The 25,710-nt window shown below is 36.4% G+C and overlaps 2 long non-coding RNA genes across 2 annotated transcripts; both read right to left on the reverse strand.

The window, feature by feature from the left end:
- Nucleotides 1–14,451: 14,451 nt before the first annotated feature.
- Nucleotides 14,452–15,095, reverse strand: LOC145118757 (uncharacterized). The gene is made up of 2 exons (XR_013713437.1): nucleotides 14,882–15,095; nucleotides 14,452–14,807 (listed from the first exon to the last, which is right to left on the reverse strand). It is a non-coding gene; the product is annotated as an uncharacterized LOC145118757 (long non-coding RNA).
- A 12-nt stretch (nucleotides 15,096–15,107) lies between these two features.
- Nucleotides 15,108–16,621, reverse strand: LOC145118758 (uncharacterized). The gene is made up of 3 exons (XR_013713438.1): nucleotides 16,535–16,621; nucleotides 16,360–16,444; nucleotides 15,108–15,181 (listed from the first exon to the last, which is right to left on the reverse strand). It is a non-coding gene; the product is annotated as an uncharacterized LOC145118758 (long non-coding RNA).
- Between the last annotated feature and the right edge of the window lie 9,089 nt (nucleotides 16,622–25,710).

Genomic DNA, 25,710 nt, shown 5'->3' on the forward strand with positions numbered 1-25,710 from the left:
TGAAGACAAAAGCAGGCCTACGATCATTCTTAGGAATTCTTAATTACGCAAGAGGATATATCCCAAAGCTTGGTATCTTACTTGGACCCCTATATGAAAAAACAAGCCTGCATGGAGACAAAAGGCTCAAACCTTCAGATTACGAACTGATAAAGAAGATAAAGAGGCAGGTTCAAGAGTTACCAGACCTTCAAATCCCACCAAAAGAAGCCTATTTAATCCTAGAAACGGATGGATGCATGGAAGGATGGGGAGGAATTTGCAAGTGGAAGAACAAGAAAGGAGACCCAAAGTCTCAAGAACAAGTTTGCGCCTATACCAGTGGGAGGTTTAAAACTATACAATCCACCATTGACGCTGAAATCAATGCCTGCATAAACACACTGGAGAAATTGAAGATCCATTACTTAGACAAGAAGGAAATAACCCTCAGAACTGATTGCCAGGCAATAATTAGTTTTTACAACAAAACTAATTCCAACAAAGCCTCAAGAGTCCGGTGGTTAAAGTTTACAGATGCAGTTACAGGAACTGGAGTCCAAATCAATATCGAACATATTGATGGGAAACAAAATGTTTTAGCAGACTCCTTATCACGAATGGTAACCTTTTGTTTGCAGGATCACGAGAAGCAGCCAGAGGCCAAGATGATAATGAAAGTAGCCGAAGAAGCAATCCAGGATAAGGGAATTAGTAAAGACCAAAGAATGGAAGAACTCAAGCAAATGCAAAGCCTTTTGGAAGAATTGAAGTTACTACCAAAACCCATAATCAAAACCAAGGACCAACCGCAGGAAGTTACTTACCCTTTAGCCCAAAGATTTACTCAAGAAAGTCCTTCAACCTTAAAACCACAAAGCATGGCAAACATGAATCTGGCCCAATTTCATGAAGCCCATAAAAAGGAGAAAAATTGTAAAACCCAATGGTATGAAGCAGAAACCCATGACGACAGCGGAAGATGGGAATGGTATGGAGCACGTTTTGGAACATACTCAATACGGGCTAATAAAGTTGAAGCCCAAAGCCAAACCAAAGCCCAAGGAAAAGAAATCATAGATCAGGCAAAAAGAACCCAAAGGCCTAACAATTCCCTGTCAATCAACTGCATAACTGAGGAAGAGGAAAAGCCCATTTTCAGAAACAACCCGGTCCATGCATACAAGCCTAAAGGAGACTTGATTGGTGAATCACAAGACACAAATAAAAAACTAGGCCCATATGAAACTCACAAATATTATCGTACGGGCCTCGGATACGTAAGGGATGACGATTCCACAGGAGACAATAACAAAGAGGAAGAATGTAACTGTACCAGTTACATTCTTGAAGATGACGGATGGGATGACGCTATACTCCGTACACTAGGCCTTCTTTCGAAGAGAACCAATATACGTGGAGCCAGATACTGTCGACTCTAAAACGCAACGTGTTCGGACCACTTTACAGCTGTTTGTCTGTTTGTTTAAATTATTATCCTACTTTGCCTGGTTCGTCAAATTTTCTCTAGAAACCTGCCCCACCTCACAGCAGTCCTGAGAATTATTGAAGCCAGCTGTGAATAAGTTTGAATAATAGGTGGACCAGCTACCTTATCGTGGGTTTTCTCTATAATTGAGTTGTCCACTTAAAATCTTGTATAAATAAGTGTGTTTATCTTCCGATAGAGAGGCATCGAAAAGCATATACACTTCTCTCTCTATCTCCCTTGTAAGAATCATATTGTGTGAAATATAAGTTGGAAGTTCCTAAACCTTTTTTTCAAGTAAGTTTTATGTGTTTGAATATTCTAAGATTTAGTCTTTGTTCTTAGAATAGTAATACTTTCCTGGTAAATATTGTAATACTTTCCTGGTAAATATTTTTCCGATTGGAACTCTGACTGTTGCTTGAGTTGATGGTTGAAGGTGCCAACTTCTTCCCTCAAGGTCTGATATGCTTAGATTCTCGCCTGGAATTGCTATGATTCCGCTTGTTTCCAGGTGGTCTACTGCATTTTGGACTTCATATTCAAAGCCCATGTAGCTGGTGTTTGATAATCTTCCGGTGAGATTAATGGTTACCAGGAGGTTGCTTTCTCCTCCTTGCCACGCTTCATAGCCATGAGTTTGGATTGCAACTTCAATGTGGTTATGGAAATCTTATGTGCTTATCATCATATTTGGCACCATATAGATTAACTGCGTTCCTGCAGATAAGTCTATTTCCATTGTCCCTATGATGGCTGTACTGTTTTCCCATCTAGTATCACGGAGTACTGCTAGTGCCATAGTCCCTGCTCCTCTCCTATGGAGTGCATGTATGCGGATCATAATTAATCCCATGTGTACATGTTGCAACCCTGATTCTTGAAGTTGTCTGTAACTTTGATCATTACAGAGCCTTATATTTGTCTGTTGCCCTTCTGTTACCAGTATCCTTCTTTCTGAATAGTGTTGATACACTCTGTGACGAACTGTGGTTCTGTTGTTGGAGTACAGGACTTCTGCCGGAACGAGACTTGCCCTTCTGCTTCTTGAAAGTTCTAGTTGTCTTTCTGGGCTAACCATGGATTCTAAGGTCCTGTTGTACCTTGTTCCAAACGTCCTCTGAAGACTTCTTCTTGTGTTGTACTGAAGTCGTTGAATCTGTTGATATCCTCGTATCTGATCTTCTTGTGTTGGTGGTTGAGTCTGGGTTACAGATTCTCTGTTAAGAACGGCTGCCCTGCGGCTCATTTTCTCGAGTCTTTCTTGTATTCTTCTTTAAATATTATGTTGGGATCTTGGTAAAAGTATATAGGATCTTGTTTTCTTGAAGTGACTGTTTTTTCCGTAATTGAAACTTTGTCTAACCGTTTGGATAAGCTGATGATGGATTCTTCAAGGTCTGCGGGTGTTGCTTCTTTTCCACGACTGACTTCCTTTTGTAGTCTTTCAACCTTTTCTTCTATTTCTAAAAGCTTCTGGTTTTGCTTTATTACTAGATATAATAGGGTGTTGTTTTGTTTAATTATGGCTGCGTTTTGCGCTGCTACACCACTTTTGTAATCAGATGGTTTTGCAAATCCAACTGCAGGTGAATCAAAGTCTTCTGTTGCACCGACGGCTTCCTGATAGTCCGAACTAGCTCTGACACTAGCTAGGCTCATGAGGTTAAGAAGGCTCTTACTTCATGCAGAAGGCGTTCAACCTTCTGGATCTTCTGATTAAGGTCTTCCGTGAGTTTGAGTGCTTCTTTCTCAACCAATTTTGGTTGCTCGGCTATTCTTTGAACTAGATCGAGAACTTGACTTTTAGTGAGGGGTTGATATTGATGTACTTCAAACGAGATTTGTTGTAGGCTTTTTCTGGTTTCACTCTGGGTTTTTCTTATCAATTCCTCACAGGTTTCTAAACGAAGTTGTAATTCCTTTTGATTTTCAAGTATCTGATGAAAACGTTTGATGCAAACTTTTGCGTGTGAAAGTAGTTTATCATGAATACAGGAAATATTATTACTTAAAACTGGCAGCTTGACCTTTTGAGTTTCTTCAAGGTTGAGATATTCAAGGTTAGCAGTTCGGGAATGTTTATACCAATCTGCTATATCTTGTTCAAAACGATCAGTCATAGAAAATAATAACTTCTGTATTTATACTAAGGGAGTTACTATTCTTATTAGACTTGTGGATGCTAAAATTCTTTGAAAAATGTTCACGTTTCCACACATAATTCCCCTTTCTGGGTACTTGATCGCGTGTACTTTGGCTTTTACATTAGTTTTTGAAAACAGGACCCACATAAATAAGAAATCCAATAACAACCGTTTAGGATAATACAGACGATATTACTTTAAATAACCAAAGATTTTTAAACAAAACTAGAAGAAAGGTACAAATATCCTTTTCCTGCAAACCTTGAATGGGCTTTTAACCTACCATGCTTATAAACGCTTTGTTCATAAGCTCTGATACCAAATAAAAATATTTACCAGGAAAAATATTTACCAGGAAAGTATTACAATATTTACCAGGAAAGTATTACTATTCTAAGAACAAAGACTAAATCTTAGAATATTCAAACACATAAAACTTACTTGAAAAAAAGGTTTAGGAACTTCCAACTTATATTTCACACAATATGATTCTTACAAGGGAGATAGAGAGAGAAGTGTATATGCTTTTCGATGCCTCTCTATCGGAAGATAAACACACTTATTTATACAAGATTTTAAGTGGACAACTCAATTATAGAGAAAACCCACGATAAGGTAGCTGGTCCACCTATTATTCAAACTTATTCACAGCTGGCTTCAATAATTCTCAGGACTGCTGTGAGGTGGGGCAGGTTTCTAGAGAAAATTTGACGAACCAGGCAAAGTAGGATAATAATTTAAACAAACAGACAAACAGCTGTAAAGTGGTCCGAACACGTTGCGTTTTAGAGTCGACAGTATCTGGCTCCACGTATATTGGTTCTCTTCGAAAGAAGGCCTAGTGTACGGAGTATAGCGTCATCCCATCCGTCATCTTCAAGAATGTAACTGGTACAGTTACATTCTTCCTCTTTGTTATTGTCTCCTGTGGAATCGTCATCCCTTACGTATCTGAGGCCCGTACGATAATATTTGTGAGTTTCATATGGGCCTAGTTTTTTATTCGTGTCTTGTGATTCACCAATCAAGTCTCCTTTAGGCTTGTATGCATGGACCGGGTTGTTTCTGAAAATGGGCTTTTCCTCTTCCTCAGTTATGCAGTTGATTGACAGGGAATTGTTAGGCCTTTGGGTTCTTTTTGCCTGATCTATGATTTCTTTTCCTTGGGCTTTGGTTTGGCTTTGGGCTTCAACTTTATTAGCCCGTATTGAGTATGTTCCAAAACGTGCTCCATACCATTCCCATCTTCCGCTGTCGTCATGGGTTTCTGCTTCATACCATTGGGTTTTACAATTTTTCTCCTTTTTATGGGCTTCATGAAATTGGGCCAGATTCATGTTTGCCATGCTTTGTGGTTTTAAGGTTGAAGGACTTTCTTGAGTAAATCTTTGGGCTAAAGGGTAAGTAACTTCCTGCGGTTGGTCCTTGGTTTTGATTGTGGGTTTTGGTAGTAACTTCAATTCTTCCAAAAGGCTTTGCATTTGCTTGAGTTCTTCCATCCTTTGGTCTTTACTAATTCCCTTATCCTGGATTGCTTCTTCGGCTACTTTCATTATCATCTTGGCCTCTGGCTGCTTCTCGTGATCCTGCAAACAAAAGGTTACCATTCGTGATAAGGAGTCTGCTAAAACATTTTGTTTCCCATCAATATGTTCGATATTGATTTGGACTCCAGTTCCTGTAACTGCATCTGTAAACTTTAACCACCGGACTCTTGAGGCTTTGTTGGAATTAGTTTTGTTGTAAAAACTAATTATTGCCTGGCAATCAGTTCTGAGGGTTATTTCCTTCTTGTCTAAGTAATGGATCTTCAATTTCTCCAGTGTGTTTATGCAGGCATTGATTTCAGCGTCAATGGTGGATTGTATAGTTTTAAACCTCCCACTGGTATAGGCGCAAACTTGTTCTTGAGACTTTGGGTCTCCTTTCTTGTTCTTCCACTTGCAAATTCCTCCCCATCCTTCCATGCATCCATCCGTTTCTAGGATTAAATAGGCTTCTTTTGGTGGGATTTGAAGGTCTGGTAACTCTTGAACCTGCCTCTTTATCTTCTTTATCAGTTCGTAATCTGAAGGTTTGAGCCATTTGTCTCCATGCAGGCTTGTTTTTTCATATAGGGGTCCAAGTAAGATACCAAGCTTTGGGATATATCCTCTTGCATAATTAAGAATTCCTAAGAATGATCGTAGGCCTGCTTTTGTCTTCATATTTTCTTCATTGAAATCAGCAATTTTCTTAATTATGTGTGGTTGGAGTTTAAGCTTCTGCCTTCCAACGACTGCTCCGAGGAAATCTATTTCTGTTACTGCAATCTTCATTTTTGTTGGAGAGAGGACGAGGCCAAATTCTTTGCACTTTTGAACCAATATCCTTAAATGGTGTTTATGTTGCTCTTCGTTTTCTGAGAAGACCAAAATATCGTCAATGTAAACTGCGATAAAATTTTCTGTTCCTCTAAAACATCGATCCATTTTTCGTTGGAAGATTGCTGGGGCATTTTTTAGCCCAAATGGCATAACTAGCCATTCATATAATCCTCCTGGTACCAGAAAAGCAGTCCATGGTATGGATGCTTCTTCCATTGCTACTTGATGGAATCCTGATTTTAAATCAAATTTGGAATAAATCTTGGATCTCCCGATTCTTTGTAGCAACGTATTGATCTTTGTACGTATTGTCATTCAATGTTCGATAATTGAAGACCATACGTTCCTTTCCTTTTATCTCTTCACCAGTTTTGGTGTCGATTGTTGTGCCTGAGTTGACTAACATGGCCATGGTCCTGTGTCTACTTGAACTGTGTCTTATAACTCCTAATTGTAGTAGAGCATCAATGTGCCTTTTGAAGGCGTCTTCCATGGCCGGTGTCACGTGCTTGAGAGGCTTGTCTTGTATTGTGATATCAGGGTTAATGATATCAATTTTGCACAACTCTCCATTCTTTCGCCAGTGTTTCAACGGTTCTTCACCAATATAGCCTTGTTGCTTAAGCTCTTGGATGACTGGGTTGAATCTTACAAGGGAGATAGAGAGAGAAGTGTATATGCTTTTCGATGCCTCTCTATCGGAAGATAAACACACTTATTTATACAAGATTTTAAGTGGACAACTCAATTATAGAGAAAACCCACGATAAGGTAGCTGGTCCACCTATTATTCAAACTTATTCACAGCTGGCTTCAATAATTCTCAGGACTGCTGTGAGGTGGGGCAGGTTTCTAGAGAAAATTTGACAAACCAGGCAAAGTAGGATAATATAGCCTTGTTGCACCAATATAGCCTTGTTGCACAACTCTCCATTCTTTCGACTCACTGGCGAAAGAATGGAGAGTTGTGCAACAAGTCTATATTGGTGGACCAGCTACCTTATCGTGGGTTTTCTCTATAATTGAGAAAATTTGACAAACCAGGCAAAGTAGGATAATATAGCCTTGTTGCACCAATATAACCAATATAGCTGTGAGGTGGGGCAGGTTTCAAACTTATTCACAGCAGGTTTCTAGAGAAAAATGGAGAGTACCTGAGATGGTCGGTCAACTTACCTGATGGAAGAGACCGAAGAGACCGAGGGAGGAACGACGAAGACATCTTGGGACAGTGATGGAAATGGAAAAGTGGAGACCATCAAAGCATGGGAGATGGAAGCGATGACGAAGCAAAGGCTGTAAAATCTAAAATCAAAATTGGGGTTAAAGGAGGATGAGGTAAGTCTAGGGCTGTAAACGAATCGAACGAACACGAACGGGGGCTTATTCATGTTCGTTCATTTAAGTTAGCTGAACAAATAAACGAACATGAACGAATAAACAAACGGGTTTTCTTATTCATGTTCGTTCGTTTAACAAATTACATTGTTCATGTTCGTTCGTTTATGTTCGTGAACGTGCTAAACGAACATAAACAAACGAACATAAATGAACAAAGATAAATAAACATAATTGAACCTATATGAACATAAATGAACATATAATATAGTAATGTAATCAAATACAATTAAGCATATATGAACATAAAAGGAACTTATATAAACAAACGAACGTAAACAAACAACATAAACGAACGTTCACAAACGTAATCGAACGAACAAGACCATTGTTCATGTTCGTTCGTTTAACTAGACGAACGGGAATTTGTGTTCATGTTCTTTCATTTATTAAATAAACGAACATAAACGAACTTCCCGCCGAATGGTTCATGAACAGTTCGTTGAACGTTCAGTTTGTTTCCAGCCCTAGGTAAGTCTTCTCACATTCCATTTTAAGTTGTAAAAACTTAAAATGAAATGCACAAGTCCTCTCACACTTTATCAAGTAAAAAAATTGTTTATCTTCATTAATTTCTTTTATTCTTTTATACTATTACTTAATTAAAAAAATATTAATTAATATGGTGAAAGTGTTTTAATTAAATATAAAGATCCTTTTACGTTAATTGAAAAACTCTTACCACCTTATAAGTAATGGCATTTTGTTGTTAGGTAAAAAAAATTAAAACGACACATACTTCCTAATCTACTTTTAAATTAAAGTCCGTCTTCAAGAAATGACAAGACTTGAACCTTCAACTACTTGGTCTAAGGCATCATATCAACACCAAACACCAAATACAGTTGGTTTAATATTCTATTTTCTTGTACGGTTGGTTTGCTAACTTGGAATTACACTTCATCACTAACTAGAAATTGCCCCTCCCCGTTTCACATGGGGTAGATGAGGTTTTGCTTTCTATGTTCTAAACTTCTAATCATACAAAAGAAAAGTACTATTATTCATCATTTTATCATTTTAAGTGAACAATTTCTGAGGGGAATAAACTTGCCAAAATACGAAAGTCTAAGGACCAAACATGCAAACATTTCAATATACAAAAGTTGAAGCGGTGCAAATTGTTGTTGTTCAAATTTCAATGGGTGAAAGTGACATTTTACAAAATAAAAGTGCAGAAAGTGTCATTTTACAAAATAAAGGGTGGAAAACATCATCCTACAAAATAAGGAGGGGGATTATCAGTATACGAAAGTCTAAGGACCAAATATGCCAATATAAGATACTTTTGTGGCCAAAGTATGAAATTAAAAATAAATAACTAAACTACAATAATGGCCGCTATGGTTCCAAAAAAAAATCGACTTCATTCATTAACTTTTTATCCTCAAAAAACATCCATGTAGTTTCAAAACTTTTAATGAATGATCCTTAACCCTAACTATGTTAGTTTTTAGCCCTTAAGTCAATTAGGGTTGACGACATAATAGTCTTTTCATACCTCAGAGACCATTTTTGAGTATTGTTTTTTCTTATTTAGAAAACTAAAAAATAATACCCCTCCCTCTCACCCACCCACCCTCTCCGGCCCACCCTCTACCACCTCCTCATCTACATACAGACCGCCACCCACCATGGGACCATCGCTGGTGAACAGTGATTACTAAAAAAATCATAGATTGTTTAAATAGTCCATGTGGTTCTAAACTGATATTTTTATAGGGTTACGTATATATTTTATTTTATAATTCCTTTAGGTTATATATTATTCACATTATGATTTTCCATATATTATTCATATTATTTAAATGGTCCATGTGGTTCTCAACTTATTCTTTCATTAGGGTAACACTAGTGGTCCCTGTGGTTTCAAAATCAAGTGCATTTAGTCCTTTTGACTAACTCCGTTAAAAAGAATGGTTACGGCCATATGAAATGACGAATTTACCCTTGAATAAATTTGAAATATATAAAATAATATAAAAAGAATGGTTACGGCCATATGAAATGACGAATTTACCCTTGAATAAATTTGAAATATATAAAATAATATAAGGACCTTTTTTATCATTCAATCTTTTTTTTCATTTTGTTTTATTCTATTTTATTTAATTTCCTATTACTTTATTTAAAAGAAAAAGAAAAAGAAATTACCACACCCACCCCATTCTCTCTCTCTCTCTCTCTCTATATATATATATATATATATATATATATATATATATATATATATATATATATATATATATATATATATATATATATATATATATATATAGGAATGATCATTTGAGAACTCATAGTTTCCCGATAACCCGAGAACTAAAAGTGGAGCGTTGATCGAAAAAAAAGGATGGCCAAGATGCATTGTGGCATTTTTGTAAATAAATAGAAACTTGTAGAGGCGGGGGTATCTTAACTTAAAAGTGCAAGGGTATTATAGGAAACACAAATGTTGCTCTATCCCGATGAAAATGTCTGTACGTATCGGCTTCCATCGTCTTTGTAGCATCCGTGTATCGCATCGTCATACCAACTGCTTCCATCTCATCCGATCGCCTCCAGAATCAATTTCTCACCTTCTGTTTCGATTTGAATGCTCTGGTCGATCTCTTTCCTCTAAATCAATCTAGTTTGGTTAATTTGTTATGCATTACATCAATTAGAAGCAATCGTAATTCAACTCAGGTTCGTCTTTTAATCCTCAATTAGAATCCAATGCCTCATGTTGATTATGTTTCTTGAAGCTATTTTGAAATCGTTGATTATCTTTTGATTATTTATTTATGATTTATTAATGGATCTTTGTAAATTTGATTACCTGTATTCCTTTGGTATCACATAAATCTCATCTTCATCGCATTCCAGAACTCACCAAACCGATAGCGGTGTCGACTCGAAATCGATAACCAGAGTCCGAAATCCATCGTCTCTTCGGTCAATTGTCTCCTTATTCATTGCATCAAGTAAGGTGAAGACCCTACGCAGATCATTGAAATGCAGGATCCTTCGAATATGAATTCTTAGGCACAAAATGCGGTGGCGTTTCCGTTTAGGTCGTCTCATCATCCACTCGGTCAAACCTGAACTGCCCTTTCGGTCTTCATCTGCGTTTGAAGAGGATTCATGACCACCGGCTGCTCGGGTAGCTTCCTCCGATATTCTGAAATCTTTCTTCTGTTGAGAATGGGCAACTGGAGGTGCTGTCATCATATGGTGATAGCTTTGCCTCAATGATTCTGGCAAACTCTTTGGCCTATGTCACATATGGTGGTGGTTGTAGATGATGAAGTTAGGGAAAACGAAGGGGATCTAATAATGGCAGCATCAAGTGTGACACCTGAGGCTATGGCTTTATTTGTTAAGCATGGAACTGTTGGGGAATTTCGAAATAGGGTTATTGGAAAAATCTGGATCACAAACAGGAATCGTGTAAACACTTTCCTTGTTTGAGATTTCGACCCTATATGCCTTGGGTATCACAAAATCCAAACTTGGGATAATTCTTGATGCAACAATTCCGATTTTAGGCACAAAATCAGAATCGATTGAAGAAGATGAAGTGAAAATCGTTCTGTGTTTTCGTATATGTTTCAATAGCCGTTTTTCACAGACTTATCCAATCAACGGATAAGTCACAACAATTTACATCTTTTAAGAATTACAAATTAGACCTTGTAATGTCTTTTCAAGAATGACAAATTAGATTAGGGTTCAGTACTAATAATGTTTAGTAAATACAAGTGTGCACTCCCGCACCTCCTAACTTGTATTATAACTAAAACATTATTCTTGAAACACTTGTTAAGTCCATTACACTAAAATATATTTGGTGATAAAATCACCAACAATCCTCCGCTATTTTAGTGTAACCTTGAATTAACTAACTTAAAAACAAATGAAACGAAACTAATGCATAAATGAAAATATCGAGACGATTGAATTTTCATGTTAGTAGATTACACATTTCAAACATTCGAGAAATCAAGGTATCTTAAAGATTGAACCAATCAACTCGTTTGAATATCTAAAGATAATATACACATTAGTTTTACAATCATCTAAAACAAAATAACTTGACACTAATTATAAAGCCGTGTGTCCCAATCCATTCTTGATCGTATAAAAGCCAAGTCCCAAGCTCTTTGAAGTACGGCTACACTTCACGATCATATAGGTGATTCTTTTATTCATGTACCTGTATACATTTTATCAAAAGAATCATTAAAAACTCAAATTCATCCTGGTCTCTACAGGTTCAAACACACGTACCTTGGGATGGTTATAATGTGTGTTCCAATTCATATAAATAAGCTTTCCACATTGAATTCAACCTCTAACATTGTATTAGAGGGGAATTGGGTGTCTCATTCATAAGAATTCATAAGGACTTTAAGCCCATCCCTATAACAGACTTGTGCACTAAGTCTCGCGCCAAACTCTTAGTGAGATGGTCCGCCAAATTTTGTTGTGATTTTACAAACTCAATTGAAATCACACCATCCATTATTAGATTTCTAATCATCCCATGTCTAACATCAATGTGTCTCGATTTACCATTATAAACTTGACTATAAGCTTTACTCAAAGTAGAAACACTATCACAGCAGATAGATAATGGCGAAATTGGTTTCCTCCACAATGGAATCTCATAAATCAAATTCTTTAACCATTCTGCTTCCTTGCTTGCAGCAGCCAATACAATAAACTCAGATTCCATTGTTGAACTTGTTATACAAGATTGCTTCTTAGATGCCCATGATATAGCACCTCCACCAAGCAAGAATACCCAACCAGTTGTAGAAGAATGATCTTCTCTATTGGATATCCAACTCGCATCAGAATATCCTTCCAAAACCGAAGGAAATCCTGAATAACACAAACAATAATCCTTGGTTCCTTTCAAATACTTGAAAACACGATGAACCGCTTGCCAATGTTGAGTACTAGGATTATGAGTAAATCTACTCAATCTTCCCACTGCGAAAGCTATATTAGGACGAGTGCTAGTCATAGCATACATCAAAGAGCCAATAGCTTGCGAGTACTCAAGTTGAGAAACTGATATACCTCTATTAGGCATCAATTTCATGCTTGAATCCATAGGGGTGCTAACGGGTGTACAATCACTATAATTGAACCGCTTGAGAATTTTATCAATGTAATGTGATTGTGTAATAGCAAGTCCCTTGTTCACCCGTTTAATCCTTATTCCAAGGATTACATCCGCCTCCCCCATATCCTTCATAGAAAACTTTGAAGACAACAAATTCTTTGTTGCATTAATTTGATTTTGATCAGTGCCAAAAATCAACATATCATCTACATACAAGCAAATGATCACACCAGATCCAGATGAATCAAAACGGCTGTAAACACATTTTTCAGATTGGTTTAAAGAAAAACCATTCGACAAAATTACTTCATCAAACTTCAAATGCCATTGTTTTGGAGCTTGTTTAAGTCCATACAATGATTTCACAAGTCTACACACTTTTTGTTCATTTCCAGGCAAAACAAAACCTTCTGGTTGTTTCATACACACTTCCTCGTCAAGATCGCCATTCAAAAAAGCTGTTTTAACATCCATTTGATGAATGACTAGATTGTGAATAGCTGCCAAAGCAAGTAACAATCTAATGGTAGAAATCCGTGCTACTGGTGCATACGTATCAAAATAATCGATACCGGCCTTTTGTCTAAAACCTTGTATGACCAGACGAGTCTTGAATTTATCAATGGTTCCATCTACCTTCATTTTCTTCTTGAAAATTCATTTACACCCCAAAGGTTTAGAACCAGGAGGTAAATCAGATAACACCCAAACATTGTTCTCCATAATGGATGACATTTCTTCATCAACCACTTCTTTCCAATACGCAACATCTCGAGACTCCATAGCTTCCTTAAAAGTCTTTGGATCAGTCTCAAGATGAGAGGAATATGAGTATTGTTTCTCCACTTTATCCCTTGATCCTTCAACCAAAAATAGTTGAAAGTCCTCGCCAAAATTTTTCGCGACTCGACCTCGTTTGCTTTTACGAAGTTGCTGTGTTTCTGGAATTGAAATAACTTCCTTACCATCTGATTTAGGCACCTCACTTGTGCTTGGAATCAGATCCTTTGGTCTTTGAATTGAAGAATACCTCAGCTCATCAAAAATCGCATCTCGCGACTCTATAATGGTATGAACGGAATATGCCTCATTAGGTTCTATAACATAAAACCTATAAGCTTTGGAATGTTCTGCATATCCAATAAATATACAGTCAATTCCTCTTTCATCCAAATTTTTCTTTTTAGGTTCGGGTAATTTCACAACTGCTCGACATCCCCAAATTCAAAAATAATTCAAATTTGGTGCTTTCTTATGCCAAAGCTCATAAGGAGTAACTTTGTTCCGTTTATTAGGAACCCGGTTTAGCACATAATTAGCTGTGAGCATAGCTTCACCCCAAAAGCCTTCACTTAAACCTGAAAAAGAAAGCATCGAATTTACCATTTCCTTTAAAACTCGATTTTTCCGTTCAGCAACACCATTTTGTTGTGGATTGTAAGGAGCTGTGGTTTCATGAATGATTCCAATCAATTGAAAGTATTCAGAATCCATGTACTCTCCTCCCCTATCCGTCCTAAGACATTTTATCGAAATACCCAATTGTAATTCGACTTCGGTTTTGTATATTTTAAACTTTTCCAAAGCTTCATTTTTTGAATGTAACAAATACACATAAAAAACCGACTTGAATCATCAATAAAAGTAACAATGTACTCTTTATTTCCCAAGGAAGGTGTAGCATGAAAATCACATATATCACTATGACTCAATTCCAACACTTCTGATTTTCTTTTAATGTTTGGAAATGGTTGTTTCGTGATTTTAGTTAACATACAAGTTTTGCATTTTTCAGAATTAATGTCAAAAGCTGGAATCAATCCGGATTTTGACATTTCAACCATTCTTTTAACATGAACATGTCCTAATCTATTATGCCATAACATAGAATTATCAAGAGTAAGTGCAGAAGTCATAAAAGTAGATTTGACATGTGATGCAAAACAACTTATAACATTTAACTTAAAAACACGATCACAATAATAACCAAATCCCACAAATATTCCACATTTAGACAACACATACTTGTTCGACTCGATAACTTGTTTATAACCCATACAATTCAACAAACCACTAGACACAAGGTTCTTTCGAACCTTTGGAACATACAATACATCAAACAAACTAATTGTTTTTCCAGAAGTAAACGTAATACTAAAAACACCAGTTCCTAAAATTGGCTTTGATCCTTCATCCGCTATGCGTAAGACAGAACCTTTATTTACTATCTTCAACTTCGTGAACCATCGTTCGTCATTACACACGTGATGTGTAGAACAGGTATCAAGCCACCATGAATCTGTATTAACCTCCTGTACAAAAGAAACTTCAGGAGTTAGTAGAATAACATTAGGTACTGAACTTACAAGATCAAAAGTAACTTGACCTTTGGTTGCAGATTGGTCATGAGACCCACTGCCACCACCATCACCATCTTTCCCTGTCACACCCCCAAACCAAGGATGGCGGAAACGTCCGGGGGTGGAGGACTTCATGTATAGTATCATAACAACAATTGTAATAGTAATTCAAGCAAACACAACCAACATATATATAATTGAAAAAGTTACATCATTGTATGAATTACATGTTTACGAATCAATTACAATATGTTGACAAAATATGAAATAGTAGACGCCTTAGCGTCCCATCCTCAAAAGCACTTGATTACCTGTTTAATGATTTCCTGAGAATACAAGTTGTTTGAAAAAGTGTCAACACAAAGGTTGGTGAGTTCATAAGCTTTTGTTTGGTATTATTAAAAGCCTTTCGTTTGTGAAAGTAGTATTTGTGTTAGAAAATCCAATATTTTCCTTAATGTGTAAATGTAGTCTTAAAACCCAAAGACCGAAATGTACAAGTAATTTGTCATATTTATAGTAAAACAATGCAAGTTTAAATCGACATAAACTCGTTAAATTTTAATGAAGTTCCCATAAATTCCAACGTTTATTAATACTTTATGTGAGTTATTATAACCATGCTATGACCTAGTTGGCCTGAAACGACGTTCTACAGGCGTCGGAAATGTTATGACATTTGTCACCCCAGACCTGCCGGTCTAGCTGTTGCATGCAGCTTAGGTGTGGGTTTGTCAAACCCAATATAGATCTATACACAAGTATCACGCTCTCCCTCAAGGAGACTCTGGTTACAATACAGGACTTAATGGTAATTTGAAGTAAATGTCTCACAAAGTCATTAACGGAATTACGTGTTATGAAAACTTGGTACCGTATGGCCGTACCTTGCTTAATGAAAATATCCTTTGTATAAATGTACCCTTTTTAAATGTATTAAGATAAAATGTCATATATTGCAATAACATATAATCACATAAAGATATACACCTTGCTCAACATGTTACAAGGTGAAATGAAATTAACAGCAACTTTTCGTTGAAAAACAGTTTCTGTTACTGTTCTTAGAAAATTTATAAAAAAATCATCAAAGCTCTAAATCCAAATCCGCAAATTTTGAGAGTTTGGAATATGAGTCTAGTTTGTTCGTAAATTTTACCATGATTTTTAGTGATCTCTAACAGAGGTGAAAATGTTCATAATCACAGACTGGTCCGGGTTTGCCTCTGAAATGACAGGCAGTTTTGTAAAAATCACCATAAATTGTAGAAAAATCATATGGAGATGTGCAAGTAGCCATTTTAAAGCTAAGAGTTTGAACTACTTGCACCTGGAACAGTTTTGAAAACTAAAATATTTAAGTTGACCAAAACAGTCCGTGATTAACGTCCATCTTTTCTGATGTAATCTGTTAGAAAAAGTTTAATTGTGTTCTTGATGATTTTACTTGTATTCCCCCCTTAAAACTTAAGAAAAACATGTAAATGTAGGGGTATGAACTCACCTTATGTGATTTTAGTAGATGAAAGTGAGATAGAGGAAGTGTTCAACCCAAGAACACTAAGAAGATGTCTTGATGATTCGAGAATCTAACACCGAATAAGATGGAATTTGTGTAAGATATCAATGATTTGAGTAGAATGGAGTTTAATAATTATGTGAATGATGAAGATACTTACTAATTGAAGGAAGAAATCCCTGGAGAAAGCCTTGAAGTTCTTGAAATTGAGAGAAAAGATGAGAGAATTTTGGAGAGTGCCCTTTGGTTGCTAAGTGTAGAATGAAAGAACTTTATGGAGAATGAGGAGAGAGGATCAATCCTCCAGCTCTTAGAACATGGGAAGAGCTGGAGATTGGGTGTAAAGGTCCACTAAGGTGACAAGGAGTAGTGGGAAAGAGTGGATGATCATAGAGTGAGGTGGTGGTGGCTTGCTTTTGTCATAAAATAAGGAAAAGCAAATATTCCCTCAATAATTAGTCCAACCACCAATTCTTTTAATACATTTTTATAAAAACCCTGGATATTTATATATTTTGGGGCCTTAGTTTATAAAATAAAGTTTTGGGTGAAAATCCCACGTTAAAATAATGAAAAACGGAGTTAAAACGAAGTCGTAGTCGAAAAACCGGAAAAATTATGACACGCAAACATGCATGTCGTCTTCTTTTATGACAGGGGCTTCTTTGATACTCATTGCGTGTCATCAACACGCGAGTCGTAAGGTTACGACAGACAAATGTGTGTCGTCTTCCTTTATGACAGGGACTTCGGTCCTGAAGCTTCAGTTTTGGGTCCTTAAGCCTATTTTACCCGTTTTTACCCCGTTTCAAGTGGTTTTTGACCCAGTTAAGGGTCGGGATGGCCCGAATGATTACAAAAAAAATTAAAGGAACTTTTGAGAGAGATTTGGGAGAGATTCGGGAGAGATTTGGGAGAGATTTTAATAGAGAGAGGTTGAGTGAAAGAGATTGTGAGAGGTTTCGTTTGTGATCTTTTTGAGTGTCCGGCTTCGCAACGAAAGGTCCATAAACCCCGTTAAGCCATGATTTAGTGTCTTACACAATCCCGATGATTGTGCAATAGTGTTTTATCGCTTTGGTTTGTTGTTTAGCACTGTTAAGGCTAAGGAAAATCAAACACATGAATTTTTCAAATGATGTTTTCTCATTGAAATAGCGAATTGTATAATGTAAACCCTAACATACAAGGGTTAATGGAGTTGACCGGTTTGACTTGTTGACTTTGTTTGATTTTGACTTGAGCGAAATTTGACGGTTGTCACATCATCCCCCCGTTAGAGGGAATTTCGTCCCGAAATTTGCATTTTGACTGGGACTTCAAGAGTTTGGAAAAAGATGTGGAAAACTTCTCGTAGTACAAGAAATTGATTATGGCGAGGAACAACCTGCCTGATGTCACATGACGACCTTGGAAATTTCTTATTGTAACTTGAGCTGAGTCAATTTAAAAGGAGTTTATTGTTTTAGGATGATAGAGTATTCTATGTGTGCTTTTATACTCCCTATTTTATCCTTGGTATTACCACTATGAATATTTTATAGTTAGCGAGTTCCATCATTACGAATGTTTCAACAAATTTTGACGAAATTTGCATTATAAGTCCTACTAGTTCTTTTATAGTCGATTGGCGTAAACTAGTCGTATATCATTAAGATTGCAAGGGCATTTTGGATGGGTGACCCCGCCTTAAGCCCACAACCAAACAAGGAACAGGGAATGAGGCGGAATCACACATTCTAAGTCCATAGAATCTTAATGATATATGACCATAACGTTTACACTAGCCATCATAGATTCCAGGGGCGTAGTATTATTGGGGCCAGGAGTAGGAATTGTAGTTCAAAATAAAATTGTTATAAGCCTGCTATCTTCAAACTTGGGCTTTGGCCCCTCCCGATTCCTAATCAGAATGGTCCAATACTCTTGCCCGCTCCAAGTCGAGAGTTGATTCATGTGGCTTGAGCTTAGGCTTGGGTCTTAGAGAAAGAGGCAATGCGTCAGGCTGGCTTCACAAAGCTGCAAAAACTCTTCTCTCTCGACAGTGGATAGATAACATGCCTCGGCTCTTCAGGCCCACATTGCCTACTGGGCCAACTCAAATGAACATCCACTTTGTTACCCCACTTGGGTTATAGGCAAGTGTTACCAAGCCCGATATCAAGAAATCAAAATCGATTCATCCCTATTTGCCCAATTCGCTGCCTATCTCGCCTGCTGTTCGTTTCTCGCTGTCTCGCTAAGTCAGTCGCCTGGTCTCACTCTCGCCAATCGCCATCGCCTAATGCCCAAATCCCTATTCACACTTCACAGAAATCAGGTATGTAATCCCGAGACACATATCCTGTTCAGCTGTTCTTTCTTTTCTGATTGCAAGATTGTTGATTGTTGGTGTTGGCGTATTGCACTGCTGCTGCTGTTTTCAGTCAATCAGTTGCCTATTTATGCGTTACTACTGTCTTACTGAGTTTCTTTTTAATTTGGCTGTCATTTGTGATTTGGCGATTTTCCAATTTGATTTACAAGTTATGAACTTATAGATTTGGTTATTGTTAAATGAGTTATTGGTTATTGTTCAAATTTTGATTTTGATTTTTTTTTTTTTTTTTTGTTAATTTCAGTTTATAATATTTTCGGCCCCCTCCCCCAAGTTAATTGTTCAAGCTCCGCTACTGATAGATTCACTGGTAAAAACCCTGAGTTTTTACATAGATGATAAGACTTATTTGGGTTTTGCCGTGTTCCCAAGATTCATGGTTTATAGACTTGAATAGATGCTAGTTTTAGTAATAAAAAGAAATTTAGAATTTAAATGTCGATGTTAGATGCTTGTACTGATATTTAAGGGGTTAAAAAAAAATAAAGTTTTATTAGTTACCTATAGCGACACTCAAGTCATAATTTGCATGTGAGAAGACTTGGAGTACTTTCTAATGAAAAGTGTGCTACTGGGGAAATTCGAAACTGGTACGTAGCTTCAAAGTCAAGAATATGCAGTAGGCATGTGATGCATTAAATGCATGAGGCACAAAAGTCCTAATTTGCAGCAATATATACGTATATGTGTGTGAATTGAAGAAGAAGGTTACGGCTCAAAGACCATTCATTTCCTCTTTATTTTTTATTTATTACTCCTCCCACTTACCTTATATAAATCATCACAGAAGAAGGTTACGGCTCAAAGACCATTCATTTCCTCTTTATTTGTTATTCGTTACTTCTCCCACTTCCCTTATATAAATCAGCACATTCTTACCGCGACTCTTTAACTTCTCCCTCACAAATGGATCCGCCTGCAGATCATCAAAACCCCATAGATGACCTCGATCGGTTTCAGTACTTTGATCATCAGTATCTGTTCAGGTATATATAAATGTCACTCATTACACCATCTTTCGCACAGAAAAGTGATTTTGTTTATATTGATCAAAACATGGTTTGATTTTTACAGTGGTGACCTGCTCAACCATCAGGATTTCGAGTTGTCGGAAAAATCGCATGAAGTGCTCGATCAGAATGTTTCCACAGTACTTAACAAAGATCAAAAAATCATTTCTAGAAATGAGTTTCATGATCTTGATCCCCTTGAAGACATAAGCTTATGGGATTGTTGGGAGGATGGTAATTTACCATTGGTTAGTTTCAGTGAAGACTGTAAATCCGGTGGTGAGGCTACAGGTAGTTCTAGTGCTGCCACCACTGATCACGGTGGCCGGAAGGTGGCAAATAGATTGAGACCATTGGAGTTTGAAGAGATAGCGAAGTACTTTGAGATGCTGATAATCATGGTAGCAAAGGAACTAGGGATAGGGTTAACATTGTTGAAGAAAAGATGCAGAGAGCTAAACATAAACAGATGGCCTCATAGAAAACTTAAGAGCCTTCAATCCCTCATTCAAAATGCCAAGGTAAACTACGATAATAACCTTCTATACATTACTCATGCATGTATGCATGCACTTGGTAACCAAAGTAGTTTTGGTATTTTCTAAAATTTTAATTATTAGTTTCTTTATAACATAAACATAGGCCCTAGGCATATGCCACATCGAATCAATTGTTTTACTACGATTTCTGATTTATATTTACATAAACTTAACTCATTGTAAATTTGATGAACTCACACGAAAAATATATTGCATCTACCTAAAAAAACTAGGAGTTGGGATTAAAGGAGGAGGTAGAGACGTTAGCAGGGCACAAGAAGATGATGGAGAAATTGCCAGGTATGGAACTGACAGAAAGAACAAAGAAGCTTAGGCTAGCTTGCTTCATAGCTATTTATAAGAAGAGAGGACTTAACAATCCTTAGTCCTTACCTTTTCTTTTAGCCATTTTGTTATCATTAGTGGATTTTAATCTACATTGTATGTGTTTTTCTCTTGATAGTTTGATACTCTTTTTTTTTTAGTTTCATTTTATGTATTTGTCTATTGATTTTTAATGCAGAAAATTTTGTATAATTTGGGTATTATAGTTTGTATTATGTATTTAGCCATATTTTAGATTGCCGACACGACTACGCCGACGACTCTATACCAGAGGTCTATATAAATAGACTTATGAATTTAGTAGGAATAACTTGATTATAATCTTGTGATTTGTTCCATGTCTGATCCACTCCTAAGATTCTCTTGACATGCCCCCATTTATGTGTAATTAAAATTTTATTAGACTGTTGATCCTAATGAGTCTACCCTAAGTCCATAACCAAACAAGGAACAGGTCCTAAGGCGGACTCACCATTTCTAGGTCAATCATTCCTTAATTACACATAACTTCGAGGTACACCTAAAGAATCTTAGAGTTACCAGTTGTAAATTGTTTGTAATACCAAGTAGTGAGATTCAATGAAATAAAATGCATGCCTATTTCATTGATAAACCTTTTAGTAAATATCCTTACCATTTATATACACATGTATATTTTCGCACTTTAGTGAACTATTCTTGGTGTTTCTGTTAACGTCTTGGAGATGGAGTTATGGTAGTGGGTAGAAGTAGGTTTTGTACGGGCGTTAAAATTTACACATCATGTTGCTCCTGCGAGAATAGGGGTAGAAGAGATAATTAATAGACGCCTAATCCTATAATTACTTATAGGGGTGATCCTTATTAGTTACGTCTATAATCACGTAGTGCATATCAGTTATACATAATTTGAGATAGAATAGACTTTCGAATAAATGACTCTACTCTAAGTCCACAACCAAACAAGGAACAGGAAGTAGAGCAATAGTCATAGATTCTGAGTCTATAATATCTTTAATTATGTATAACCTTGGCGTATGCACTCAGTTATCATAGGCGTACTAATAGAGGTCTTTAGTTTTCACATAAGTTGGTTATAGTATCACCAAATACTCATATAGTATTTTTAGCTGTTTAGATTCGATTCTTAAAGTATTCTCTGTAGGGTGTAGTTAGGTTGATAGATTTGTTGCCCATTATGACTATCACCCAGTATATGTAAGTCACTCTTCGGACAGATATAGTTGATCAGGCTATATCCTTCCCAGACTTGATTTACATATACCAAGGCATACCCATAATGTACAACTCCTCTTCTTTTATTTTATGTTCTTCTAGTTATGACACTATATGAGCATGTATGCATGTATTTATACTTTTAATAAAAAATCATTTATTTTCTAAAAGTATATTTATTTGAAAAATGCACAAATCAGAGACTATTAGTCCCAATTGTGTTTATAGTTTGTATATCTTATGTGGTTTGATATACTTAATTCACTATAAAATGTGCTCTGATACCAATCTGTCACACCCCCAAACCAAGGATGGCGGAAACGTCCGGGGGTGGAGGACTTCATGTATAGTATCATAACAACAATTGTAATAGTAATTCAAGCAAACACAACCAACATATATATAATTAAAAAAGTTACATCATTGTATGAATTACATGTTTACGAATCAATTACAATATGTTGACAAAATATGAAATAGTAGACGCCTTAGCGTCCCATCCTCAAAAGCACTTGATTACCTGTTTAATGATTTCCTGAGAATACAAGTTGTTTGAAAAAGTGTCAACACAAAGGTTGGTGAGTTCATAAGCTTTTGTTTGGTATTATTAAAAGCCTTTCGTTTGTGAAAGTAGTATTTGTGTTAGAAAATCCAATATTTTCCTTAATGTGTAAATGTAGTCTTAAAACCCAAAGACCGAAATGTACAAGTAATTTGTCATATTTATAGTAAAACAATGCAAGTTTAAATCGACATAAACTCGTTAAATTTTAATGAAGTTCCCATAAATTCCAACGTTTATTAATACTTTATGTGAGTTATTATAACCATGCTATGACCTAGTTGGCCTGAAACGACGTTCTTCAGGCGTCGGAAATGTTATGACATTTGTCACCCCAGACCTGCCGGTCTAGCTGTTGCATGCAGCTTAGGTGTGGGTTTGTCAAACCCAATATAGATCTATACACAAGTATCACGCTCTCCCTCAAGGAGACTCTGGTTACAATACAGGACTTAATGGTAATTTGAAGTAAATGTCTCACAAAGTCATTAACGGAATTACGTGTTATGAAAACTTGGTACCGTATGGCCGTACCTTGCTTAATGAAAATATCCTTTGTATAAATGTACCCTTTTTAAATGTATTTGTTATGTAATGTATCATAAACTATACCTATTATAGTTTATCAACCAAGGGTAGTACGTGGTAATGTATGCAAACTATATTCAAAATAGTTTATTAAATGTTTGAATGTATCGATTGTACTTTGATTATAATCACTTGTTATTCTTTATATTTTATATGACCAAATCCATTTGTAAACTGATGTGTGTCTAAATATTAAGATAAAATGTCATATATTGCAATAACATATAATCACATAAAGATATACACCTTGCTCAACATATTACAAGGTGAAATGAAATTAACAGCAACTTTTCGTTGAAAAACAGTTTCTGTTACTGTTCTTAGAAAATTTATAAAAAAATCATCAAAGCTCTAAATCCAAATCCGCAAATTTTGAGAGTTTGGAATATGAGTCTAGTTTGTTTGTAAATTTTACCATGATTTTTAGTGATCTCTAACAGAGGTGAAAATGTTCATAATCACAGACTGGTCCGGGTTTGCCTCTGAAATGACAGACAGTTTTGTAAAAATCACCATAAATTGTAGAAAAATCATATGGAGATGTGCAAGTAGCCATTTTAAAGCTAAGAGTTTGAACTACGTGCACCTGGAACAGTTTTGAAAACTAAAATATTTAAGTTGACCAAAACAGTCCGTGATTAACGTCCATCTTTTCTGATGTAATCTGTTAGAAAAAGTTTAATTGTGTTCTTGATGATTTTACTTGTATTCCCCCCTTAAAACTTAAGAAAAACATGTAAATGTAGGGGTATGAACTCACCTTATGTGATTTTAGTAGATGAAAGTGAGATAGAGGAAGTGTTCAACCCAAGAACACTAAGAAGATGTCTTGATGATTCGAGAATCTAACACCGAATAAGATGGAATTTGTGTAAGATATCAATAATTTGAGTAGAATGGAGTTTAATAATTATGTGAATGATGAAGATACTTACTAATTAAAGGAAGAAATCCCTGGAGAAAGCCTTGAAGTTCTTGAAATTGAGAGAAAAGATGAGAGAATTTTGGAGAGTGTCCTTTGGTTGCTAAGTGTAGAATGAAAGAACTTTATGGAGAATGAGGAGAGAGGATCAATCCTCCAGCTCTTAGAACATGGGAAGAGCTGGAGATTGGGTGTAAAGGTCCACTAAGGTGACAAGGAGTAGTGGGAAAGAGTGGATGATCATAGAGTGAGGTGGTGGTGGCTTGCTTTTGTCATAAAATAAGGAAAAACAAATATTCCCTCAATAATTAGTCCAACCACCAATTCTTTTAATACATTTTTATAAAAACCCTGGATATTTATATATTTTGGGGCCTTAGTTTATAAAATAAAGTTTTGGGTGAAAATCCCACGTTAAAATAATGAAAAACGGAGTTAAAACGAAGTCGTAGTCGAAAAACCGGAAAAATTATGACACGCAAACATGCATGTCGTCTTCTTTTATGACAGGGGCTTCTTTGATACTCATTGCATGTCATCAACACGCGAGTCGTAAGGTTACGACAGACAAATGTGTGTCGTCTTCCTTTATGACAGGGACTTCGGTCCTGAAGCTTCAGTTTTGGGTCCTTAAGCCTATTTTACCCGTTTTTACCCCGTTTCAAGTGGTTTTTGACCCAGTTAAGGGTCGGGATGGCCCGAATGATTACAAAAAAAATTAAAGGAACTTTTGAGAGAGATTTGGGAGAGATTCGGGAGAGATTTGGGAGAGATTTTAATAGAGAGAGGTTGAGTGAAAGAGATTGTGAGAGGTTTCGTTTGTGATCTTTTTGAGTGTCCGGTTTCGCAACGAAAGGTCCATAAACCCCGTTAAGCCATGATTTAGTGTCTTACACAATCCCGATGATTGTGCAATAGTGTTTTATCGCTTTGGTTTGTTGTTTAGCACTGTTAAGGCTAAGGAAAATCAAACACATGAATTTTTCAAATGATGTTTTCTCATTGAAATAGCGAATTGTATAATGTAAACCCTAACATACAAGGGTTAATAGAGTTGACCGGTTTGACTTGTTGACTTTGTTTGACTTTGACTTGAGCGAAATTTGACGGTTGTCACATCATCCCCCCGTTAGAGGGAATTTCGTCCCGAAATTTGCATTTTGACTGGGACTTCAAGAGTTTGGAAAAAGATGTGGAAAACTTCTCGTAGTACAAGAAATTGATTATGGCGAGGAACAACCTGCCTGATGTCACATGACGACCTTGGAAATTTCTTATTGTAACTTGAGCTGAGTCAATTTAAAAGGAGTTTATTGTTTTAGGATGATAGAGTATTCTATGTGTGCTTTTATACTCCCTATTTTATCCTTGGTATTACCACTATGAATATTTTATAGTTAGCGAGTTCCATCATTACGAATGTTTCAACAAATTTTGACGAAATTTGCATTATAAGTCCTACTAGTTCTTTTATAGTCGATTGGCGTAAACTAGTCGTATATCATTAAGATTGCAAGGGCATTTTGGATGGGTGACCCCGCCTTAAGCCCACAACCAAACAAGGAACAGGGAATGAGGCGGAATCACACATTCTAAGTCCATAGAATCTTAATGATATATGACCATAACGTTTACACTAGCCATCATAGATTCCAGGGGCGTAGTATTATTGGGGCCAGGAGTAGGAATTGTAGTTCAAAATAAAATTGTTATAAGCCTGCTATCTTCAAACTTGGGCTTTGGCCCCTCCCGATTCCTAATCAGAATGGTCCAATACT

The sequence above is a fragment of the Lactuca virosa genome, chromosome 6, assembly GCF_052849685.1.
Source record: "Lactuca virosa cultivar CGN04683 chromosome 6, Lactuca_virosa_CGN04683_v6, whole genome shotgun sequence".
In the NCBI taxonomy this organism is placed as follows: domain Eukaryota; kingdom Viridiplantae; phylum Streptophyta; class Magnoliopsida; order Asterales; family Asteraceae; genus Lactuca; species Lactuca virosa.